The 17,936-nt window shown below is 44.9% G+C and overlaps 1 pseudogene; it reads left to right on the top strand.

Moving 5' to 3' along the window:
* Positions 1-548: 548 nt before the first annotated feature.
* On the top strand, positions 549-1,588 carry LOC134368633 (PWWP domain-containing DNA repair factor 4-like; annotated as a pseudogene).
* The last annotated feature ends 16,348 nt before the right edge of the window (positions 1,589-17,936 follow it).

The raw sequence follows: 17,936 nt of genomic DNA, 5'->3' as shown, positions 1-17,936 counted from the left end.
CTGCTCCAGCAAATAAAGGCATCACGGAGGTCCAGCGCGTGCCACGGTTTCTCGACACTGTCGGGACACGAGGGTGGGAAAGAGGGCAAGGCTAAGGCACAGGCCTGCACGGTTACGTCCCGGCATCCCACAGTCCTGGAGGAGGGTGCATGTGCTAAACATGGACAGGGGGCCCCATCCCGGCCACCGGGTCTCATGCCCACTGTGCCCAAAGCTCTGAACGCAGAGGCACAGGACACCTGCCCAAAGGCTCTGGCTAGTCGCTCCGCATGCTCTGCCTTGTCAGGGAATACTGAGGACCCTGGAGAGGGGGCCTTGAAGCCAGGCGTGGAAGGGGCGGCAGCTCCCTCGGGGTCTTCTGTGCCCTCCGGGTCCCCTGCCATGAGGCTGCCTTACTCCCTCCGTCTGGCAGACCAAAGAAGGAAGCTGCAAGTGCTGGTTTCGTCGGAAGGGCTGAAAGAACGCCGACCTCCTGCTGACTCGACGGCCAGCAACCCCATCCTCACGGTTGAAATGGCTGGCGGTAAACGAGGGGACAACGTGCCAGCATGGCTCTGGCACAGGAGCCGCCTCCAATTGAAAGCGGAACAATGGTGTGGTTTCAATTTCAAGACCACCCATTCTGGCCGGCCGTGGTGAAGAGTGTCAGCGCGTCGGAGAAGACTGCACGGGTGCTCTTGATTGAGGCAGACCTGCGCCGGGAGAGCAGCGGCCTCCGAGTGCCCCTTCGAAGACTGAAGCACCTGGATTGCAGAGAGAAAGACAGACTCCTGCAGAGAGCCCGGAAAGTGCACGAGGAAGGGGTCAACTGGTATTTCTCCCGCATCTCCCACTACACACGAGCCATCGGCCGGGGTTCCTTCCTGGGCTCTTTCCTGGACTATTATGCCGCCGACGTCAGCTACCCACTCAGGACAGCCATCCAAGAGGGCCCGCTGGAGACTGACTTTCCAAAGGTGAACTATGCCGACCTGGAGGACTCTGAGGACGAGAACCCCCTGGGCGGGAAGAGGCCCTGCAAGAGGATTCTCCCCAACAGGATGAGGGCCGCTCGGCACCGGGACAACCGTGAGCTGGTGGACTTCATCGTGAAGAGAAGGGGGGGCCGACCACCACCTCCTGCACATCTTGAAGGGCAGGAAACAGTCCAGGCGGCTGACGTCATTTCTGAAATCACCTAGGCACGCGCTCTGCGTCGAAACGTACCTGGAGGATGAGGACCAGTTGGATGTGGTGACGAAACATCTACAAGAAATCTACACCCAAATGGACGACACCATGCGGACTCTCAGAAGGGACGACAAAGTAAATTTTGTTCTGGATGTTCTCCTGCCAGAAGCACTCATTTGTTCCATCGCAGCACTTGATGGGCTGGATTACCAGGGGGCAGAAGAGAAGGATCTGCGAGGGCCGCCCGTGCACTACCGTGAGAAAGAACTGTTTGACAGAAACATCTTAAAGAAAAGGAGAAAGAGATCAGCAACCACGAGGACGGCTAACTAGGTCTCCTCCTGTGCCCCTACAGCGACAGACCCTTTTCTTCTATCTTATCGCCACATTCCCATACTCCTTCCAAAAACGATTCTAAAAGGGAAGCAGAAAGTGAACGGGTCACCTGCACGTAGTCCACATGTGAGTGAATGAAATCCCCGTGTGCACTAAACCTTTGTCAGCCTTGTGCAAGGCACTCTTGACTCTGTTTCCCTGAAATTTCATCTACCACAGTAGCTCTCTCTCAACCGCCAAATGACTTCCTGAAACAGACAGGCTTCCGGCTGTCTTCAAAACTGAAGGCGACTGGATCCTCTCCCTAGAGCCATGTGCCCCACGCGCACGGCAGCTACCTCCCTGCATTCACAGTCCAGCTACTCTACACCTGTGAGCCAGGCTGACTGCGTAGGAGCCCATCTACTCTCATATAAGTTAGAGGAAAGCAAGCACTTTGTTCTGGACCCTGGACCCCCAAAACGGAGTCATTTGTCTCAACCCAACCGAGCTTCATCTTTGCATTTATTCATTGTCTAGCTCCAACAGGTTCCATCGGCACAAATGCAGACTGGCAAGTCATTCCAGGTGGCTGGAGCGGTAGATAGAACAAAACCAGGAATTTGAAAACAGGTTCTACAAAGAGCCTCCATTTGGCTAAACATGACCGTCTCTGGAACATAATTAATTAGACACCCTTAGTTGAAAGAGAACATGTGAAGCCCATGAAAACTACCTTAAAACAAGGTGTGTTTTGAGAATAAATCTTGGGAAAGCTAGCTTAGTTTTTAAACTTCATGTGAAAATAAGCATTGAGGGCTTAACAGGAACCTGAGGACATTTCTAGTTTAGAGGAAGTCAGCTGCTCCCGTGAGACCATGCTGTGTGTTCACAGGCCCACGTGTTGCTGTCAAATTTGCAAATGGCCTGTCTGGATTCACAATAAACCCATGGTGTCTGTTACCTCGAGCTTCTGCTTCATCACACTTGAGATTGGACCAGTTCGTACGGGGTGTGTGTAAGAACATATATAAACGCACTTCCAAAGAAACCATGTTTTGGACATTATGGTGGTTGCTGTTGTCAGGGTTTAGAGCTGATTGGAAATGTTCTTGTCATTCTAAATAAATATTCGCGTTCATGCTCGATTTGGTATAACTTTAGAAGAACGTCTTCCAGGTCGTGTAATCGTCAGGCCCCACAGAACCCTCTCTGGACTCTGCCCAAGAGAGAGCAAGGCTCCTGGGGCACACTGCCAAGCACAGTGCACATGACATCTTCCTGGTCCTGGGGACTAGTAGAAAACACAGAACTTCCATGCTCTGTGTGGACCTCATACACCGAGGCAGCACACTTTGGTTACGCTCTAACACTGAGACTCTCTCTGAGTCCAATCTGTGACCCAACCTCAGCTTTCTCGTGGACTCACGTTCCTCTCCACGTTCTAACATTTTCTTTACGGCCTCATGCATCCACCACTCACCCATTCATTCACTCACAGTATCGTAAGTCAGCAGAGCAAGTATGGTGTGGTTTCTGCCCTGAGGACAAACTTCAGATGCCCTAGAAGAGATGGAAATCTGGAGACCCAGGTGGCAATCTAATTCTTAAGATAACGAGATAGGCTGCCTCATCCTGTTAGTGAGAAATATTTATCAGCGTCATAGGCTGACGGCCTGAATTCGTCCCCAGAGTACTGGGTTTCCCCATACTTGTGAGATTATGGATTTCTTTGATTTGGGTGAAGAGAAGGGGCCTGGTGTCTCTTGGATGTCGTTTATACCTGGGGCATCTATTATGCTCCTTTTGAATCAAGGTCACTGAGAGTTACCTGGGGCACGGGGTGGATTAGTGGGGACGTGGATTCTGAGATCCCTTCTAGCCTTGCTGGATCTCTAGCAGAGTTGTGTGTTTAATGGAAAAGCTCAACTTTCGCCTACCCTCACTGACTAGGTGAAGGAGACCTCCTCTCCTCTACTCCTAAGGGCTGAACATCAGGCCTTGATGCTAAATGTTGGTTGGCCCAGCTGCACAGAGATGCCATGCACATCTTTCTCAGGTCTCTATATCCATGTAAGGAACTGACAAAGAAAGAGTGGAACCGTGAGACCTGAACAGGTAATAAGCATGAGCGTGTTGAATACGTAAAATCCTCTTGCTGGCATTAGCAACCTCCCAGCCCTTTTTTACCGGGGAAGAATTTTTGTGTTCTTGGAGACTCTGCAAAGACCTCATGTAAGGAAATTACCTCGAAAGATGTTGCTGTCTTAATCCACATTCATCCTGGTAACTTCATTGCAATGGGACTGATGACAAGTGTAGACTATGGCTAGGAGAGATCACAGCACATCACAACACAGGAGGAAACGCAGTTTCTGTTTGGGGAGGAAATACCTTCTACTGAGATGGACTGCAGGACCTGGCTAATATATACTTGCAGGAACTGGGGTAATATGTGCGGGCATGGATTTTTGTGGATGTCGAGCCAGCAAGACAGGGGACAGCATATAAGTCAATATAGTGGAGGACTCATTCACATGGGAGCACAGAGCTGTGATTCAGTGTTCAGTGCTCCAGAGCTGGCCTCATATGCTGCTTGAGTGGCACCTTTATGCTTGGTCAAGAATACCCTACAGTAAATGACATGAAAATATGAGAACTGCTTGGCAGAGTTCTGACAAATTGGTGAGAAAGTCCAGGGTAATGGGGCATTATATATGAATTTTTATGTGAGACCAAAGGTCTTACCTCTGAACTCTGTTCCCTGGGTGGTGGGGAAGACACTATTAAAATAAGGAATGTGCTGTTGAAGGAGCTGCTGGCATCTTTGAGAATTTCAGTGTTGCTTTTCCTCTGAAAACAAATCTTGGAAAGAAGTGATGCTGCTGTGGAAGTGGCAATCGATGGAGATGATAGGATTCTCCAATAGCAGGGTCCAAATGTTGATGGAAAATCATCAGGGGTGGGGTGAGCACAACGACCGTACTGGGCAGCAATATTAGGATGGGGTCAGGCTTATGTGAGCAGCAGGGATCTGTGGCAATGTTATAGATAGTAGTGTTCCAGGGTCCAGATGCATGCACAGCTGAAGGGGTATGACTTGCCTTTATAAAATGACAAAAATGAGAGCTGGCAAGCAGAAGGCGGTTAGAAAGCTGCAGTCTCCCAACAGATGCTCAGATATAAGTCAGTTCATAGGCCCAGAACCTGCTGATGAAAGTAGCAGTCGGAAACACTCAGGCACGCATTCCCACAAAACCTGTGGCCTATTTACCAGGGTAAATGTGCACTGTGGAAATAAGGATACCCACATTTTCACAACAACAAAAAAACTGTTTAATATGAATTTCTCTGCTTAGAAAGAAGTTTATGAAGTCCAGGTAATAATGGAGTTCTGTCTCAGTTTTATCTCCACTCTCTTAGCAAGTCCCAACCCTCCCCTGGCTGAGGGGACATGAGTCAGAAAGCCAGGCTGTCTTGTTACAATGTCTTGTTACAATCTTTTTCTCATTTATCTCATTAACAGTGGTTGCACGTGGTGGCACATTTGTAGATGCTAATCGGATGCTTTTAACCTGTCTCCCGGGTAAGGCGGTCGTGTGGTCATCCTCTGAGATGCCCCTGCCCTCTGCCCCACCTGTCCCTGCTATTTGCCCTGCACCACAGTCCCGGGGGATGCCACCTGGGAGGCTCCGTTGACCAGGAACTATGTGATTCAGTCTCTTCTGGCCCAGCTCTATCTGAACCCTGTCATCTGCAAAGATACTGTTAATAATAATTCATGTTTTCTTCTTCCTTAAATGGAAATTATGCTACTCCTTACCTCCTAGGTTGGCTATCAGGACTAATAGAGAAAATGCCCTTGAATCTCTTAACACAATGCTTGGTCCAAGTCCTCCAAGAAGGAGGCACCGGACAGATTCGACATGCAAGACATTTATTAGAGGAAATGCCTGGAAGGGAAAGAGGAGCGGGAACCCGAAGAGGGTGGAAGAGCTGGCAGGCTGTGATGCAGATGGGACCCCAGGTGCAGGAGAGAGGGAAAGAAGAGCGAGGGGGAAGCCCCTGAGACTACGGTGCAGTTCCCAGGCGAGCTCAGCAAGGCTGTCGGGGAGTCCTCAGGCCAGAGTCGGCTGTTGGAGGAGTCCTGTGTGTCCCAGGAAGCCGCCGGCCTTACTCCCCCATAAACGCATCAATAGACCTCACAGCGCAGCAGCCGGGGCCTTCAGTCAGGGGCCCCTGTAGTCAGGAATCAGAGAGGTGCTTCCCCACGCCTGCCAGCGAGGCTGTATGTTCTGCTCCTGGCAAATGATGTCTACTGTTGTTCTTTCTAAGCTCCCAAGGATATCCCACAAGGAAAGAGGGCTGCAGTCTAGTGAAGATGCTGCTGACTAGCTATTTGGCCCTACTGTTAGCCTCTTTGTACCTCCACGTGCTCATCTGTATGATGCGAGAGCACTAGGAAGCAGTATCTGCATATGTCACGACTGACAGCAAATGCCAGGGTCTAAAGGATGTGAAACATCATGTTATGGGTAAACAACCCACAAAAGCACAGAAAGAAAACAATCCAGAGCTACCTACACCAGCGGGACAACAACCCAGTTCACTGAGGGCTAAGGCTAGCAAGTGAACTGATGGCTCCGGGCTTGGCAGGTCCCTAAGGGACTCCTAGCTGGAAAGAGGGTCGAGGTGTGACGAGGAGAGACAGGCAACAAACTAAGGCCTGGAACAACCAGCAGGGCTTGCAGGTCAGAAAGAGCAAGTCCCACCTTCCTTGGGCCGTTAAGCTCAGCTCATTATATGTCAGAGGCAAGTTGGTGGACTTCTGGTGGAAAAGGGCAAGGATATGGCCTGAGCTGGTCAGCTTTGTATACTCCAGGTAGTTACAAGAATGATACTCTAGACCTAGTGGAGGAAACAATAGGAAACGGAATCTATGAGGTACAAAAGGGGACTCTGAGCAATCAGCCGTTTCCAATATGGTGGAAATGACCCAAATGCTGAGCACAGACCCCAGAAAGTTTTGGGACATGACACAGAAGAGCAAGAGAAGGAAGACAAACTGGATAACATAAGATCTGCAGAAGATGCCTGCATCATTTCACACAGAAGATGACTGGGGACCACACCTATTTGCTGCACAGAATGGGGACAGGGGCTGAGAAGAAACAAATGCAGAGTCATAAGGAACTGGGGAAGGGTGTGACGTGTAGGGACTGAAGACACTCTATACTGCTACTGTCCGACAGCAGGAAGGGGACTTGACCAACAGAGAAAGTAGACCAACAGCCACAGATTTAATTTATTTTTTTATTTTTATTTTATTTTTTTTCTTAATTTTATTTTGTCAATATACAATGTGGTTGATTATTGTGGCCCATTACCGAAACCTCCCTCCCTCCTCCCTCTTCCCCCTCCCACCCAACAATGTCCTGTCTGTTGGCTTGTCGTATGAACTTCAAGGAACTGTAGTTGTTATGTCTTCTTCCCCCCACCCCATTTTTTTTTTTTTTTTGTGTGTGTGTGTGTGTCTGTGAATTTATTTATTTATTTTTAGCTCCCACCAATAAGTGAGAACTTGTGGTATTTCTCTTTCTGTGTCTGACTTGTTTCACTTAATACAATTCTCTCAAGGTCCATCCATGTTGTTGCAAATGGCAGTATTTCATTCGTTTTTTATAGCTGAGTAGGATTTCATTGGGTAGATGTACCACATTTTCCATATCCACTCATCCGATGATGGACATTTGGGCTGGTTGCAACTCTTGGCTATTGTAAAAAGTGCTGCAATGAACATTGGGGAACTGGTAAACCTTCTACTTGATGATTTCCATTCCTCTGGGTATATTCCCAGCAGTGGGATAGCTGGGTCATATGGCAAATCTATCTGCAATTGTTTGAGGAACCTCCATACCATTTTCCATAGAAGCTGCACCATTTTGCAGTCCCACCAACAATGTATGAGAGTTCCTTTTTCTCCACAACCTCGCCAGCATTTATCGTTCAGAGTCTTTTGGATTTTAGCCATCCTAACTGGGGTGAGATGGCATCTCAGGGTGGTTTTGATTTGCATTTCCCAGATGCTGAGTGATGTTGAGCATTTTTTCATATGTCTGTTGGCCATTTGTATATCTTCCTTAGAGAAATGCCTAGTTAGCTCTTTTGCCCATTTTTTAATTGGGTTGCCTGTTTTTTTCTTGTAAAGTTGTTTGAGTTTCTTGTATATTCTGGATATTAACCCTTTGTCAGATGTATATTTTGCAAATATTTTCTCCCACTCTGTTGGTTGTCTTTTAATTCTGTTAATTGTTTCTTTTGCTGTGCAGAAGATCTTTAGTTTGATATAATCCCATTTGTTTATTTTTCCTTTGGTTGCCCATACTTTTGGGGTTGTATTCATGAAGTCTGTGTCCAGTCCTATTTCCTGAAGTGTCTCTCCTATGTTTTCTTTAAGAAGTTTTATTGTTTCAGGGTGTATATTTAATTCTTTAATCCATTTTGAGTTGACTTTATTGTATGGTGAAAGGTATGGGTCTAGTTTCATTCTCCTGCATATTGATATCCAGTTCTCCCAGCACCATTTGCTAAAGAGGCAGCCTCTGCCCCAGTGTATAGGCTTGGTGCCTTTGTCAAAGATCAGATGGCTGTAGGTGTGTGGGTTGATTTCTGGATTCTCTATTCTATTCCATTGGTCAGTGTGTCTGTTTTTATGCCAGTACCATGCTGTTTTGGTTATTATAGCTCTGCAGCATAGTTTAAAGTCAGGTAGTGTTATGCCTCCAGCTTTATTTTTTTGCTCAGCATTGCTTTGTCTATGCATGGTCTTTTGTTATTCCATATAAATGTCTGGATAGTTCTTTCTATTTCTGATAAAAATGTCATTGGAATTTTGATGGGGATTGCATTGAATTTGTATATCACTTTGGGTAGTATGGACATTTTCACTATGTTGATTCTTCCAATCCAAGAGCATGGGATATCTTTCCATCTTCTTGTATCCTCTCTAATTTCTCTCAGCAGTGCTTTGTAGTTCTCATTATAGAGATTTTTCACATCCTTGGTTAACTCAGTTCCTAAGTTTTTGATTTTGTTTTTGTTTTCGGTGGCTATTATAAATGGGCAGGCTTTCTTGATTTCTCTTTCTGCATGTTCACTATTGGAGAATAGAGATGCTGCTGATTTTTGTGTGTTGATTTTGTATCCTGCTACTGTGCTGAAATCATTTATCAACTCCAAGAGTTTTTTTGTAGAGGCTTTAGGCTGTTCAACATATAGGATCATGTCATCTGCAAACAGGGACAGTTTGACTTCATCTTTTCCAATCTGGATGCCCTTTATTTCCTTCTCTTCTCTGATTGCTCTGGCTAGTACTTCCAATACTATGCTGAATAGGAGTGGTGAGAGTGGGCATCCTCGCCTAGTTCCTGTTCTTAAAGGGATAACTTTCAGCTTTTCCCCATTGAGGATGATATTGGCAGTGGGTTTATCATATATGGCTTTAATTATGTTGAGATACTTTCCGTCTATACCTAACTTATAGAGGGTCTTTGTCATGAATGAGTGTTGAATTTTATCACGTGCTTTTTCAGCATCTATAGAGATGATCATATGGTCCTGGTGTTTGATTTTATTAATATGGTGTATCACATTGATTGATTTGCGTATGTTGAACCAACCTTGCATCACTCGGATGAATCCTACTTGATCGAGGTGAATAATTTTACGTATGTGTTGCTGTATTCTGTTTGCTAGTATTTTAGTGAGGATTTTTGCATCTATATTCATCAAGGATATCGGCCTGTAGTTTTCTTTTTTGGTTACATCTTTACCTGGTTTTGGTATCAGGATGATGTTTGCTTCATAGAATGAGTTTGGGAGATTTGCGTCTGTTTCAATCTTTTGGAATAGTTTGTAAAGAATCGGTGTCAATTCCTCTTTGAATGTTTGGTAAAATTCTGCTGTGAATCCATCTGGTCATGGGCTTTTCTTTGTTGGGAGCCTTCTGATAACAGCTTCAGTCTCCTTTATTGTTATTGGTGTGTTCAGATTTTCTACATCTTCTTGGCTCAATTTTGGGAGCTTGTGTGTGTCCAGAAATTTATCCATTTCCTCCAGATTTCCAAATTTGTTGGCACATAGTTGTTTATAGATGTCCCGAATGATTCCTTGTATATCAGATGTATCAGTAGTAATATCACCTTTTTCATTTCTAATTTTGATTATTTGAGTCTTCTCTCTTCTTTTTTTTTGTTAGCCATGCTAATGGTTTGTCAATTTTATTTATCTTTTCAAAAAACCAACTTTTTGATTCATTGATCTTTTGTATTGTTTTTTGGGTTTCAATTTCATTAAGTTCTGCTCTGATCTTAATGATTTCTTTCCATCTGCTAACTTTAGGTTTGGATTGTTCTTGTTTTTCTAGTTCTTTAAGGTGAAGTGTTAGGTTGTTCAATTGCCATCTTTCCATTCTTCTGAGGTGAGCATTTAATGCAATAAATTTCCCCCTTAGTACTGCTTTTGCAGTATCCCACAGGTTTTGGTATGATGTATCATTATTTTCATTAGTTTCAATAAATTCTTTGATTTCCTGCTTGATTTCTTCTTGGACCCATATGTCATTAAGTAGAATGCTGTTTAACTTCCATGTATTTGTATAGTTTCCAGAATTTCGTTTGTTATTGATTTCCAGTTTTAATCCATTATGGTCTGAGAAAATACATGGGATAATTACAATTTTTTTGAATTTGTTGAGACTTGATTTGTGACCTAATATGTGATCTATCCTGGAGAATCATCAATGTGCTGATGAGAAGAATGAATATTCTGAGGTTGTTGGATGGAATGCTCTGTAGATATCTGCCAAGTCTAATTGGTCTAGAGTATTGTTTAGATCTTGTGTTTCTCTGCTGATTCTTTGCCTAGATGATCTGTCCAATATTGACAGTGGGGTGTTCAGGTCCCCTGCTATTATGGTATTAGTGTCTATTTCCTTCTTCGGTCTAATAGAGTTTGTTTTATCAATCTGGCTGCTCCAACATTGGGTGCATACATATTTATTATTGTTATGTCTTCTTGATGGATCAGTCCTTTTATCATTAAGTAGTGTCCCTCATTGTCTCTTTTTATGGTTTTTAGTTTAAAGTCTACTTTGTCAGATATAAGAATAGCTACTCCAGCTCGTTTTTCATTTCTGTTTGCATGGTAAATCTTTTTCCATCCTTTCACTCTTAGTCTATGTGAGTCTTTATGGGTGAGGTGGGTCTCTTGAAGGCAGCATATAGTTGGGTCCTCCTTTTTAATCCAGTCAGCCAGTCTGTGTCTTTTGATTGGGGAATTTAAGCCTTTTACATTAAGAGTTGTTATTGAAAAGTGTTGATTTATTCCTAGCATTTTATTGATTGTTGGTTGGTTGTCTTAGGTGTCTTTTGTTCCTTGCTTTCTGATTTACTGTTTGTTTTCTGTGTTTGTTGGTTCCTTAGGTTGTAGATAGCGTTTTTGTTTGTTTGTTTTCTCTTCATGAATGCCATTTTTATTATACTAGTGGGTTTTGATTTTTCTTGGGTTTTTCTGGCAGTGGTAGTTATTTTTCAGGAAACAAACCCAGTACTCCCTTGAGAATTTCTTGTAAGGGTGGTCGTGTGGTGGTGAACTCCCGCCATTTTTGTTTGTCTGAGAAATATACTCTTTGCCCTTCATTTCAGAAGGATAGCCTTGCAGGGTAGAGTATTCTTGGCTGACAATCTCTGTCTTTTAGTATTTTGAACACATCATCCCATTCCTTTCTGGCTTTTAGTGTTTGTGATGAAAAGTCTGATGTTAGCCTGATTGGGGCTCCCTTATAGATGATTTGGTGCTTCTCTCTTGCAGCTTTTAAGATTCTCTCTTTGTCTTTGAGTTTTGCCAGTTTGACTATAACATGTCTTGGAGAAGACCTTTTTGGGTTGAATACGTTTGGAGATTGTTGAGCTTCCTGGATCTGAAGATCTGTGATTTTTCCTATACCTGGGAAGTTTTCTGCCACTATTTTGTTGAATATGTTTTCAGTGCAATCTCCGTTTTCCTCCCCTTCTGGAATACCCACGACTTGGATATTTGAGCGCTTAAGGTTGTCTGATATCTCTCTCAGATTTTCTTCAATGCCTTTTATTCTTTTTTCTTTTTCTTTTTTGTCTGTTCTTGTTATTTCAAATAGCCCATCTTCAAGTTCAGAGGTTCTCTCTTCAACTTCCACAAGCCTGCTGGTTAAACTCTCCATTGTATTGTGTTTTTTATTTTGCTGAATAACGTCTTCAGTTCGGCAAGTTCTGCTAAATTTTTTTCAGGGCATTGATTTTCTTGTACATTTCTTCTTTCAGGTCATGTATACTTTTCCTCGTTTCATCATGATGTCTAGCTGAGTTTTCTTGTATCTCATTCAGTTTCCTTAGAATTATCACTAGAAATTCCTTGTCAGTCATTTCAAGGGCTTCTTGTTCTATAGGATCTAATCTCTGTCTCTCCTCTCTCTTTGTCTCTCCCTCTCTGTCTCTGTCTCTCTTGCTCTCTGTCTATATCTCTCCTCTCTCTCTTTCTCACTCCCTATCTCTCTCTCGGTCTCTCCTCTCTGTCTCTCTGACTAACTCTGTCTGTCTCTGTCTGTCTCTCTTGTTTCTCTCTATGTCTCTCTCTCTGTTTCTAATTCTCTCTCTGTCTATCTCTCAGTCTGTCTCTCTTTTTCTATTTCTCCCTATCTCTCTTTGTCTCGGTCTCTGTCTCTCCTCTCTCTCTTTGTCTCTCTCTGTCTCTGTCTCTCGGTCTCTATTTCTGTCTCTCCTCTCTCTTTCTCTCTCTGTCTATCCTCACTCTCTATGTCGTTCTCTGTCTCACTCTCTGTCTCTCCTCTCTCTCTCTCTGGCTCTCTGGCTCTTTCTCTGTGTCTCCCTCTGTGTGTCTCTACTCTCTCTCTGTCATTCTCTGTCTCTCCCTGTCTCTTTTTGTCTCTCTCTGTCTCTGTCTCTCTCTGTGTCTATTTCTCTCTCTTTCTCTCTCTCACTCTGTCTCTCTGTCTCTCTCATTCTCTGTCGCTGTCTCTCCCCTCTCTCTGTATCACTCTGTCTCTCTCTCTGTCTCTCTCTTTATCTCTCTCTCTATCTCTGTCTTTGTTGGTCTTTCTGTCTCTTTCTCTCTCTGTATCTCTCTGTCTCTGTCTCTTCACTCTACCTTTCTCTCTCTCTGTCTTTCTCTGTCTCTCTCCATCACTCATTCTGTCTCTCTCTCTCTCAGTATCTTCGTCTCTCTCAGTCTTTGTCTCTCTGTCTCTCCCCTCTCTCTGTCTCTCTGTATCTAACACTCTCTGTCTTTCTCTGTCTCTCTATCTCTGTCTCTGTCTCTGTCTCTCCTCTCTCTCCTCTCTCTTTCTCTCTCTCTTTCTTTTTCTGTCTCTCTCGGTCTCTCTCTGTTTCTCATTCTCTCTATCTCTAATTCTCTCTCTTTCTGTCTCTCCTCTCTCTGTCATTCTCTGTCCCACTCTGTCTCTCTTTCTGTCTCTCGCTCTGTCTCTCTTTCTGTCTCTGTATCTCTCTCACTCTATCTCTCTGTCTCTCTTTCTCTGTCTCTGTCTCTCCTCTCTGTTTCTCTCTATCTCTGTCTGTCTGTGTCTCTGTATCTTTGACATGCTCACGGTATCTCCTCTGTCTCACTCTCTCTCCTATCTCTCTGTCTCACTTGCTCTCTGTCTCTAACTCACCCCTCCCTCTATCTCTCTCTCTCTGTCTCTCTCTCTGTCTGTCCTTTATGTCTCTCCTCTCTCTCTCTGGCTCTCTGTGTATCTCAATCTCTGTCTCAAACTCTCTGTCTCTCTCTGTCTCTCTCTGTTTCACACTCTCTTTGCCTCCCGCTCTGTCTCTCTCTGTATCTCTCTGACTCTATTTCTCTCTCTGTATCTCTCTCACTCTGTCTTTGTCTCTCTTTCTCTCTGTCCATGTCTCTCCTCTCTCTCTTTCTCTGTCTCTCTGTTTCACACACTTTGTCTCGCTTTGTCTCTGTCTCTCTGTCTCTCACTGTTTCTCTCATCTCCCTTTCTCTCTCCCTCTGTATCTCCTCTCTCATTCTCTCCTCTCCCTTTGTCTCTCTATTTATGTCTCTGTCACTCTGTCTCTCTTGATCTCTGTCTCTCCTCTCTCTTTCTATGGCTCTCTGGCTCTGTCTCTCTGTCTCCCTCTGTGTGTTTCTCCTCTCTATGTGTGTCACTCTCTATCTCTCTGTCTGCCTCTCTCTATGTCTCTCTATTTCTCCCTCTGTCTTTCTGTTTCACTCTCTTTGTCTGTCTCTGTCTCTCTGTCTGTCCATCTCCCTCTCTGTTTCTCTCACTCTGTGTCTCTCTGTGTGTGTATCTACCCTCTCTATCTCTTTTTCTCTCCCTTACTCTTTCTCTGTCTCTCACTCTGTCTCACTCCCCCTCTCTCAGTCTCTATCTCTCTCTCTGTTTCTCTCTGTCTCTCTTTCTTTCTCTCTGTCTCTCTCTGTCTCTGTCTCTCTGTCTCTCTCTCTTCTATCTCTCTTTCTCTCTCTGTCTCTTTCTGTCTTTCTCTGTCTCTGTCTCTATGTCCCTCTCTTTCTCTCCTATCTCCTTGTCTCTCTCTCTCTGTCTCTGTCTCTCTTTCTCCCTCTGTGTGTCTCTACCCTCTCTCTGACTCTCTCTATCTCTCTTTCTCACTCTCTGTCTCTCTTTCCCTCTGTCTCTGTCCCTCTTTCTCTCTGTATCTGTCTCTCCTCTCTCCATTTCTCTCTCTGTATCTCTTTCTCTGTCTCTCTTTTGCTCTTTCTCTCTCACTCTGTCTCTCTCTGTCTCTCCCTTCTCTCTCTCTGTCTCTCTGTTTCACTCTCTCTGTCTATTTCTGCCTCTCTGTCTCTCTTTCTCTCTCTGTGTCTCTCTCTTTGTCAATGTATCTCAGTCTCCCTCTGTCTTTTCCTCTATATCTGTATCTTGCTGTCGCTAACTCTGTCTCACAGTCTCTATTTCTCCATCTCTCTGTTTCTCTCCCTGTCTCTATCTCTCTCTCTGTTTCTCTCTCTCTCGGTCTTTCTATCTCTCTATCTCTCCCGTCTCTCTCTCTGTGTCTCTCTCTGTCTCTGTCTCTGTCTCTCCTATCTATATTTCTATCTCTATGTCTCTCTCTGTTTCTCTTTCTCTCTCTTTCTCTCCCTTTCTGTCACTCCCCTTTCTGTCTCTCTTTCTGTGTCCCTCTGTTGCTGTCTGTCTGTATATCTCTCTATCTCTCTCGCTCTGTCTCTCTCAGTGTCTCTGTCTCTGCCTGCCTCCCTTTTTTCATTCTCTCCCTGTCTCTCTGTCTTTCGGTCTCTGTCTCTCCTCTCTCTGTGTCTTAGTTTGTCTCTCTCTCTGTCTCTCTGCCTTTCTGTGTCTCTGTATATCTGTGTCTCTGTCTCTGTCACTTCTCTCGCTTTTTCTCTCTCTCTGTCTCTGCTATCTCTGTGTATTTCTCTGTCTCTCTCTCTGTCTCTCTCTCACTCTATCTCTCTGTCTCTCTTTCTCTCTTTGTCTCTGTTTCTCTGTCTCTCTGTCACTCTTTATCTCTCTCTGTCTCTCTGTCTCTCCCTTCTCTCTCTCTGTTTTTCTGTCTTACTGTCTCTGTCTCTATATGTCTCTCTCTCTTTCTCTCTCTCTGTCTCTCTCTGTTTCTCTATCTCTCTATTTTTTCTCTCTTTTGGTTCTCCTTTCTCTCTGTCTTTTTCAGTGTCTCTCTGTCTCCCATTCCCTCTGTCACTGCCTCTCCTCTCTCTTTCTCTATGTGTGTCTATTTCTGTCTCCCTCTGTCTCTCTCTGTCTCTCTCTATCTACCTCTCTCTGTCTCACTCTGTCACCCTTTCTCTCTCTCTGTCTCTCCCTTCCCTCTATCTGTCTCTCTCTGTGTCTCTCTTTCTGTCTCTTCGTCTCTCTTTCTCTTTCTCTGTCTTGGTCACTCTGTCTCTCTCTGTGTGTGTATCTCCCCCCTCTCTCTCCTTTTTTCTCCCTCTTTTTGTCTCTCCTCTCTCTCTCTCTATCTCTCTGCCTCAGTCACAATGTCTGTCTCACTCTGTCTCAATCTCTGTCTCTCTCTTTCTCTCTGTCTCTGTCTCACACTGTTTCTCTTTCTTTCTATATCTCTCTCATTCTGTCTCTCCTCTCTGTCTGTCTCTGCTTTCCTCTATCTCACTTTCTCTCTGTCTCTGTCTCTGTCTCTCCTCTCTCTTTCTCTCTCTCTGTCTATTTCTTTCTCTCTATGTCTCTGTCACACTCTGTCTCTCCTCTCTGTCTCTGTCTCTCCTCTCTATCGTTCAGTCTCAGTCTCTCCTCAATCCCTGCCTTTCTCTGTCTTTGTCTCTCTCTCTATCTGACTGTCTCTCCTCTCTCTTTGTCTCTCTCTCTGTCTCGGTCTCTCTGGCACTGTGTCTCTGTCTCCCTCTCTGTGTCTCTCCCATCTCTGTGTCATTCTCTCTCTCTCTCTCACTCTTTTGTCTCTCTCTGTCTCTCTCTCTGTCTCTGTGTCTCACTCTTTCTATTTCTTTCTGTCACTGTCTGGCTCTCTGTCTCTGTCTGTATCTCATTCTCTCTATCTCACATTCCCTCTTTTTCGGTCTCTCCTCTCTCTCTCTATCTCTCAGTGTCTCTCTCTCTGTCTCTCTGTGTCATTCCATCTGTTTCTGTCTCTTGCTCTGTTTCTTTGCTCTTACTCTCCATCTCTCTGTGTGTGTATCTCTCCTATCTCTATGCTTCTCTCTCATTCTGTCAATACCCTCTCTCTCTCTTTCTGTCTCTCTCTGTCTCTGTATCTCTGTCTCACTCTCTATCTCTCTGTCTGTCACTCTGTCTCTGTATTTCTCTCTGTTACTCCTCTCTGTGTCTCTCTGTCTTGCTGTCTCTCTGTCTCTCCCCTCGCTCTCTATCTCTCTCTGTCTCACACTCTCTGTCTCACTTTTTGTCTCTCTCTGTGTCTCTTTCTGTCTTTCTCTCTCTCAATCTGTCTATCTGTGTCTCTTTCTCTGTCTCTCTGCAGCTCTTCTCTCTCCTTCTGTCTCTCTCTCTGTCTCTCCCTTTCTCAATATATCTCTGTCTCTCTGTCTCTCTCTTGGTCTCTTTCTGTCTCTCTGTGTGTGTATCTCTCCTCGCTATCTCTTTCTCCCTCTTTGTGTCTCTCCTCTCTCTCTCTATCTTTCTCTGTCTATTTCTGTCTCTCTCTGTCGCTCTCTCTTTGTCTCTCACTGTCTCTGTCTCTCTGACTCTCTCTCAGTCTGTTCGCTCTCTCTTTCTCTCTGTCTCTCCTCACTCTCTCTGTCTTTCTGTGTCTCTCTCTCTAACTCTCTTTCACCATCTCTCTCACTGTCTCACAGAGTGAGGTGAGACAAAGAGAGAAAGAGAGAGGAGAGAGACAGAGAGAGAGATGGAGAGACAGAGACAGAGAGAGAGTGGAGGTACAGAGACAAAGGGAGACAGGGAAAGGCAGAGAAAGACAGAGAGCAAGGAGAGACACAAAGAGGGAGACAGAGAGACAGAGACAGAGAGACAGAGAGAGACAGAGAAGAGACAGAGAGAGAGAGATAAAGAGAGAGGAGAGACAGAGGGAGAAAAAGAGAGAAGAGAGAGAGAGACAGAGAAAATGGGGACAGAGAGACAGAGTGAGAGAGAGACAGGGATAGAGAGACAAAGAGAGAGAGAAAGAGAGACAGAGAGAGACAAATAGAGAAACAGAGAAAGACAGACAGAGTGAGAGGAGAGACAGAGAGAGAGAAATAGTGATAGAGAGACAGAGAAAGAAAGTCAGAGAGAGAGACAGAAAAAGACAGAGAGAGTGAGGAGATACAGAGAGAGAGGAGAGACAGAGAGAGAGACTGAGAGACAAGGAGAGAGAGACAAAGAGAGGAGAGGGAGAGACAAGGAAAGACAGAGAGAGAGGAGAGACACACAGAGGGAGAGAGAGAGACAGAGACAGAGCCAGAGAGCCAAAGAGAGACAGAGAGAGCGAGAGATATAAAGAGAGAGTAGAGACAGAGAGAGAAAAAGAGAGAGGAGAGACAGAGAAAGATAGACAGAGAGAGACAGAGAGAAAGGGGAACAGATCGGGAGACAGAGACTGAGAGACTGAGAGTGAGACAGAGAGACAGACAGACAGAGAGACACAGAAGGGGAGACAGAGAGACAGAGGAGAGACAGAAAGAGAGAGAAATGGAGAGAAGTGATACCCAGACAGAGAGAGACAGATGGACAGAGACAGAGAGAGACAGAGAGACAGAAAGAGAAACATAGTGAGACAGAGAGAGTGGGAAGAGACAGAGAGAGAGACAGATTTACTGAGAGAGACAGAGAGTGAGACAGAGTGAGATACAGAGAGAGAGACAGTCAGAGAGAGAGAAGGAGAGAGAGGAGAGCTGCACACACAGAGAGACAGAGAGACAGAGTGAGAGAGATGGAGAGA

The sequence above is a fragment of the Cynocephalus volans genome, chromosome X (genome assembly GCF_027409185.1).
Source record: "Cynocephalus volans isolate mCynVol1 chromosome X, mCynVol1.pri, whole genome shotgun sequence".
Lineage (NCBI taxonomy): Eukaryota > Metazoa > Chordata > Mammalia > Dermoptera > Cynocephalidae > Cynocephalus > Cynocephalus volans.
This window is presented reverse-complemented; position numbering and strand designations above follow the sequence as displayed.